Source organism: Helianthus annuus, chromosome 16, assembly GCF_002127325.2.
Source record: "Helianthus annuus cultivar XRQ/B chromosome 16, HanXRQr2.0-SUNRISE, whole genome shotgun sequence".
Classification (NCBI taxonomy): Eukaryota; Viridiplantae; Streptophyta; class Magnoliopsida; order Asterales; family Asteraceae; genus Helianthus; species Helianthus annuus.
Window position 1 is genome coordinate 49,840,915 of NC_035448.2, and position 7,918 is coordinate 49,848,832.

Sequence of the window (7,918 nt, forward strand, 5' to 3'; positions counted from 1 at the left end):
TGAAGACAGTGATGGATTCGCTTTAGAGGAAAATTGTCTACTATCAAAGTGAAGTCCTTGTAGTAACAAAACATGGAGTTTCGAACTATGGAAAGAAGAACGTTTCTCATGAAGACTTATCATAGGAAACTTGTGTGTGCTTGAAATCAGAATTTGGGGAGTGTAAGATAAAATGACATCGGTCAAGGTCCAAGACTTCTCCCGTATCATTACTCTTGTCACTATAGGTCTTAACACATGACAAAACTTCCTGTGGTTTCTGTGCACTGAATTCCATAATTATGTAGGCCTCCATAATTATGTAATTCCTTGCACAGTCCGCACAATTCATTTCATAATGTGTATGGGAAAAAATCAATTGAATAAACATGAAGCGACTTGACTAGACCACCAAAGGATCTTTTTAACTAGATCAACGAACGATCTTTTTAACTAGATCAACACATGATCTGTTTAACTAGATCGTCGTACGATCTCCTTAAATAGACCACTTGAGGGATCTTTTCAATTATATCATCACATGATATTCGTAACTAGATTTTCAAATCAATCTGTTTAACTAGACCACTCAAGGGGTCCAATTATAGAATAGTACTTTAAAACCCAAGGGACTTTACTACAACGTAGAAGTCATTAAGGATTTAAGGTAGTACCTTCGGATATCCTACTATGAATCCCTCATATGAGATATGGAAGATTCTACGAGGATTTGGATGGCTCGCATAAAAAAACACAAAACATATAGGAAAACACATAAGCACATAATCACATAATTAGTTAACTTGATCTTTAATTTGTTATCTTTGGTTACGGGTATTTGAAGCACATCAGGAATCCAATCCGTGGATTTCATTTGGCACTTTAAACATAAGAATCTAACTATGGAGATAGAAAGATCTTAATAGGAATTCGGATTTATCCTTATTGAATCATAATATACGAATAATTCAATTAATGGCTCCGATTTGGGTGATAATCATCCACAAAGATCTGATTGTGAAGATAAAAAGATCCTATATGGATTTTGGAATTTGTGTAACGAGAGGTGTTTCGACACCTTGCACTAGGCGTGCTTAAGTCGATACACAAGGTAGAAAGTTCATGAGGTTGAGGCGCTAGATATGCCAAGGCGACATATGAAGCAGAATTTGAAGGTTGAGCAGCAGGATTTGTAACAACTTTGCTTTGAACAGCAAAGCGACACATGTTAACCAAATGTCCCCATCGTCCACCGTGGGTACATTGGAAACAAGGTATTTGATTCGGATGATGACGGTGGCATCGATTGCACCAAAGAGCAGTTTCCTTGCACGGCTTCATCCATGAGGCGAGTCATGGTGATAGCTAAATCAACGGCCTTCTGGAGTACGACGCCTAATTGTTGGGTAATTGTAGCACGTAGTCCGGACACTCGAGTGTTGTTGCGATGAAGAGGCATCATGAAGATGAGGAAAGCTATGGGAGCAAACAAAAGAAATGAAAACAGAATGATAATGCATAAAAATTGCGATCATTTGTTTATTATCTAAGGCAAACAAATGAGATGGTGACTAATCAAAGTAGATGGGTTAATATAATGTATCGCGAAAACATGCTCGCCTATAAGTGGATACTCACCCTAAGAGTTCCCAGGTAAGAGTAACTGGTCCGATACTGCGGATTTGTACGAACACTCTGTGACAACCTGATGTGTGTAAAATGCAACATATAAAACACATCAATTAAGGCATAAAACTAACCCTTTTTTAGTACTAATGTTGGAAAAAGAGTGTTTTTGTCTTCCTTTTGTATTTTCAGGATGAAATGAGCTCAAAATCACAAAAGAAGCAAAAAGACCACTAATTCTACCATAAATACAAGAAAAGGAACAAAAGTAGACTGCCCGGACCCTCAACGGCACCTCCCAAAGCAAAAAGGAAGAAACAGAGTCTGAACACGCCCCGTGTCCAACGAACACGGGGGCGTGCCCAGGAAGCAGCAGAAAAGACAAACCAGTAGAAGCTTCTATTGCCCACCACGGGGCCGTGTCCAGCGAGCACGGGGGCGTGGTGAAAGTACAGCAGGCGCATTAATTGTAATTCGCAATTACAATTAATGAGGAGAGAGAGTGTCAGGCGGGCACGGGGCCGTGTCCAGCCTTCTGTCCAGCCTATAAATAGAGGAGTTTGGCTTCATTCTCTCTCATCCCTTGGCACATCACCTCTCTCACACTTCATCCACCACCCACCACCACCATAACACCATCATCCACCACCATCATCCATTGTCCATCGTAGAGTGTGTGAGTCGTCTCGGGATCCAAGATTGATCGTAAGAGTTCTTGACAATCAAGGCCATGTTTGCCTAAGTCTCTTACATCACTTGGTGAAGACAAGTGTTTAGTATAATACTTTTTATTTTTAATCTTTTGCACTTTTTATTTGGTTTTGTATTAATGACTTTAATAACTAGTTACTTATGTTGAAGGTGATCTTTCCTTATCGTTTGTCCGTGGTGTCTTGGCGTTATTTTACTGTCTATATAAAATAAAAGATTTTCACCATTCATATCTCCACGGTCTATATGGAGGTATGTTGGCTACCTGGTCGGGGGTTAAGGGAACGGTTTGGTAAGGGTCTTGCCCTTGTTCAGCGTTTAGAGGTCCTGCTTGGGACCTGGGTCAAATTTAGTAGGATCTCCTTCAATGCCCATAGGTATTGGATGGCGGGGATCCAAACTCTTTGACCCCCTCATAAGTTAACTACTATTAATACTATAACCCGGCTATTTAGGACTGTATCCCTGCTGACTCAGACTACTTAGCCGAGGGTAACGTCACCGCCAGAAGCGGGGCCTACCATAATTTGCATTAATAACTTAATTCATTATCTTTCAATAATCCGACCCTTTAGGATTGTATCCTTGCTGACTCAAACTACTGGGTTGAGGGTAACGTCGCCTTCAAAAGAGGGGCCTACTACAATAACTAAGATAATCTCTTAAACAAGTGCAAAAGTGCGAAAATAATCAAAGGTTATACTAATACACGTGTCGGATCCAAGTGATTCATCTTGTCTATCTGTTTTTATTTTATTTTATTTTTCAGCATTTAGTTAGTTTTTATTTTTCTTAGTTTAAAACATTTTTCTAACTTTTTGATTTGATTAGACGTTGAGGATAAACCGGTACTAAAAGCTCTTGTGTCCTTGGACGACCTCGGTATCTTACCAACACTATACTACGTCCACGATGGGTGCAATTGCCCATATGTGTGTTTAGTGTTAGTGAATATCGTGTTTTATAAATTTAAAACTTGGCTAAAAGTGTAAAAAGGGCTTAATTGTATATTAAAAACATATACACACTGACACGCATCAAGTTTTTGGCGCCGTTGCCGGGGACACAAGGATTTTAGGAAAGTTAGGAATCAACGGCCTAATCATATTTTTATTTTTCTTTAATTTTTTAGGATTTTTTTTTAATTTTTTAGCTTCTGCAGAGCTCAGCACGGGGCCGTGCCTGGTCGGACACGGGCCGTGCTCAGCAAAGTTACTGGCAGTTTTTTGTTTTTCAAGTTACAGAAGGCTGACCACGGGGCCGTGGCGGTGCAACACGGGGCCGTGTCCAAGTTCCAGTAACTGGGATCTGGAAAACAATCACTGTATCTCCGACCACGGGGCCGTGTTCGCTCAACACGGGGCCGTGGTGAACCTTCTGACCGACATTCTTTTTTGTTTTTATTGCAGGACTTGGAACCCGACACCATCCTCACGTAGTGTATGAGCTCCAGTTCCAATAAAGACATAAAAGAACCGCTAGAAGAACCAGAACGCTTTCTCAGAAAAAGGTTAAAAGCCAAAAACCAAGAGAAGGTTTCGGGTGATCCACCCCCAATGGCGGACCAACGTACCCTTATGGATTATCTACGGCCCACCGTAGGTAATCTAGGCGCGGCTATCAATGCTCCGAATGTCGAAGCCAATAACTTCGAGCTTCGACCGCATTTGATACAAATGCTCCAAAATTCCGCAACCTTCCACGGGCTTGCGGACGAGGATCCTCATCTACATATAACTAATTTCTTAGAAATATGTGATACCTTTCGGATCAATGGAGCATCAAACGACGCCATACGCCTCCGTATGTTTCCGTTCTCACTAAAAGACCGAGCAAAAGCTTGGCTCAACACCCTCCCAGCTGGATCGGTAGACACCTGGGATGAACTAGCCCAAAAGTTTCTATATAAGTATTTCCCTCCTTCTAAAACTGCTAAATTAATGGCTGAAATTAACACATATTCACAAGAGGACGGGGAATCCTTATATGAAACATGGGAAAGGTTCAAGGAGCTATTACGTAAGTGTCCCCATCATGGCCTCGCAATATGGCAACAAGTATCCACTTTCTACAATGGATTGTTGCCACACACTAGGCAGACACTTGATTCTAGCTCCGGGGGACTTTTAGGTAATCGACGCCCACACGAAATATATAATCAAATTGAGGAAATTGCTCAAACCAATTTTCAATGGCACACTCCCCGGGGAAATAAGTCTATCGCCCCGGGCGCCCATAAGGTCGACGAAAGCACCTCTTTACAAGCCCAAATCGAGGCCCTTTCTTCAAAAATAAAAAAAATTAGAAATGACAAAAACAGTCTCGGTTATGGCTTGTGAAGGGTGTGGTGGGTCACATGAAAATTGGAGTTGCATGAAAGAAACGGACGATCAACAAGAAATGGTAAACTACATTGATAATAGACCTAGGCCGTCGGGTCCTCCAACGGGAACTTACAACCAAGGATGGCGAAACCACCCAAACCTTGGTTGGAGGGAAACCGGCAATAGTAGTAACCAACAAACCCAACGAGCAAACTTTCAGCAATCAAGAAATGAGTCACAAAATTTCACTCAACAACAAGGTGGACGAGAAAGGCTCGAAGATACTATATCTCGCCTCGTCTCCGACACTGAAAAGAAAAACTCGGAAAGATTTCTACAATTAGAATCTAATTTTAGGAATCAACAAGCTAGCATTCAAAACATAGAAAAACAAATAAATCAACTAGCACAAAATTTTTCCGAGAGACCACAAGGCGCATTACATAGCAATACCGAAACAAACCCAAAGGCGCAAGTTCACCTCATCACGCTACGAAACCGCAACGTAGGGCCTGCAGAAGTACCTCCACCAACGGAAGAAACAATGCCGACACATCTGCAGGAAAAGAACTCTCCCCCATCACCAGAACCTACCAAGGCTCCTCGAGTTCCATACCCCGGTAGGTTAATTCGTCAAAAAACCAATGAGCAATTCGCAAAATTCGAAAGTTTGTTAAAACAATTGCATGTCAATATTCCTTTTATCGAAGTCCTAACCCAAATGCCCAAATACTCTAAATTTATGAGGGACTTCCTTACACATAAAAAGAAAATTGAAAATTTGCAATTAGTTAATTTAGGCGAAGAATGCTCTGCCCTCGTACTCAATAAACTACCCCAAAAGAAAATCGATCCCGGAAGTTTCACGATTCCATGTTCAATAGGGGAATCACCTGTTCGCAATGCCTTGGCCGACTTAGGGGCTAGCATTAACCTCATGCCCTCATCAATGTTCAAAAGGCTTGGCTTGGGAACCACGAGCCCTACAAAAATAAGCATACAACTCGCTGATCGATCAGTCAAGTTCCCACAAGGTGTCATCGAGAATGTCTTGGTAAGAGTAAGCAAATTCGTTTATCCCGTTGACTTTGTCATACTCGACATGGAGGAAGACACCGAGGTCCCCCTTATCCTAGGGAGACCCTTCCTTGCCACAGCACAAGCAGTGGTAGACATGAATGAAGGAACACTGACTTTGAGGTATGGGGACGATGAGGTGAAGTTCGGAGTTGGGAAGAAAATAGAAGACGACGACCCAATCAATTACATGAAGGTTATTGATTCAAGCTTGGATGCCGCTCTCCGACGGTGTAACTTGGGAAGCAAGGCACTCCACTCAGAAGATATATAACCAGGAATCGGGTCTAGCCAAGGACCCTTATAAACGTGGCGCACCACGGAGGCATTCCGCGGATCTATCCTTAGTTTAGTTTAGTTTAATCTTTTAATTTTTGCAGAATAAAACACACTCATGGTGGTAATGGATGAAAAAGGGAACGAGAAAAAATGGAACCATGCACGAAGAACAGAGCAACCCGACAAAAATCTCCATTACAGAAGGCTCAACACGGGCCGTGCCCAACCAACACGGCCCCGTGCTGAGCCCCTGCAGAAAAATCACCCAGTTCAGGTAACTGGACACGGGCCGTGTTCAGCGGACACGCCCCCGTGTCCAGGCTTCTGTTTCAATTCTGAAATTTTTTGTTACTGGCACTTGACCACGGGGCCGTGCCCGGTGAACACGGGGCCGTGTCCAGGATGCCAGTAACATAAATCTTTGCTTTTTAACACACTTTTATACATTCTAATCAACCAAAAATATTATTTTTGGACACATTGAGGACAATGTGTAATTTAAGTGTGGGGGGGATGCTAAAACCTTGAAATTTTGCAAAATCCTAAACACAAGCCTTACACAAAACTCTATTGGAACCGCTAAACACCCCAAATTTTTTCAAAAAAAAAACTTTTTCATTTTTTTTATTTGTCTTAGTTTAAGTTGGGAATAACAAGTTCTAAAAAGGTTATATTTTTACAAGTTTACAACCGATAGCGGCGTGATAAAAAAGGAACCAACATAAGAAAATTATGAAACGACATAACAAGTCTAGTTTAAAATTCGATTATATATGCTTGGTCACATTAAAAACCCATTCCCACAAAAGTGAGTTTTGAGCCTTTATTGAGCATAAAAATACACATATTTAGATTAAATGCTCATTTTTCGTTTCTTGTGTGAATAGCCGCTCGGTCCTTACAAATCTAGAACTTGCCACAACGATACATTCCCGGTCCTTACCAACTTAAACCCAAGTAAGTAAATGATGGAGGCATTAGGACTAACTATTTTTCTTTCAAAACCATTATTTTTCATTTTTTTTACCTACCCAAAATCCCCCTAGATAGCCCCTTTGAGCCTAAACCTTTCATTTCATTACCCCAAAAACCATTTTTACCCACCAAAAACCTTTTTCATTTTTTTTTTCACCCTTTATTTTAGTAACAAGCTCGGTTTTTCGTCAATTTGCCCTTTCATGTGACATCAAAAATATATATATATATATATATATATATATATATATATATATATATATATATATATATATATATATATATATATATGATGAAGTCAAAAACAAACAAAAGCTATAAAAAGCTTGTTTGGAGAAATACTTCAAAAATAAAAAGTCACTAAAAATAAGGTACTTCACAAAAACCGACGCTTGTTACGATTTTTCGCCCTTTTTACTAACCACTAACCAACCACCCACCTTTAAACCCAAGCCTTCACCCAAAAAGTCCTCTTGATATTTACAAAGGTAAAAAGTTAAAAAGGAGGAGGATTGATTGCTTGGCAAGCCTATGGAAGGACGTAAGTTCCGTGCCGCTCTCGAGTGATTCACTAAAATATACACCTTCGGCCGAGTGTTGAGTGATCTCCCGTGAGGTATGTGAACTTGTATATAAATGGAATTTTAATAAGGCATGCTATGCCCAAATAAGTAATTTATCTTATGAAAAGTTCAAAATAAATCATAACGAATAGGATTGTAAATAAATAAAAATAAAACCTATAAAAACCTTGGATTCCCGACACTCTAGGACAAGCTAAAAACTTCTCTTCTACCTATTCCATTTGGGAGTGTAAGCCACATTTAAAGAGTTTTGCTTGAGGACAAGCAAAAGTTCAAGTGTGGGGGTATTTGATGTGTGTAAAATGCAACATATAAAACACATCAATTAAGGCATAAAACTAACCCTTTTTTAGTACTAATGTT

The 7,918-nt window shown here is 40.3% G+C and overlaps 1 non-coding gene across 1 annotated transcript; it reads right to left on the minus strand.

Moving 5' to 3' along the window:
- Positions 1-4,250: 4,250 nt before the first annotated feature.
- Positions 4,251-4,357, minus strand: LOC118488573. Its single transcript, XR_004885117.1, has one exon. It is a non-coding gene; the product is annotated as a small nucleolar RNA R71 (small nucleolar RNA).
- Between the last annotated feature and the right edge of the window lie 3,561 nt (positions 4,358-7,918).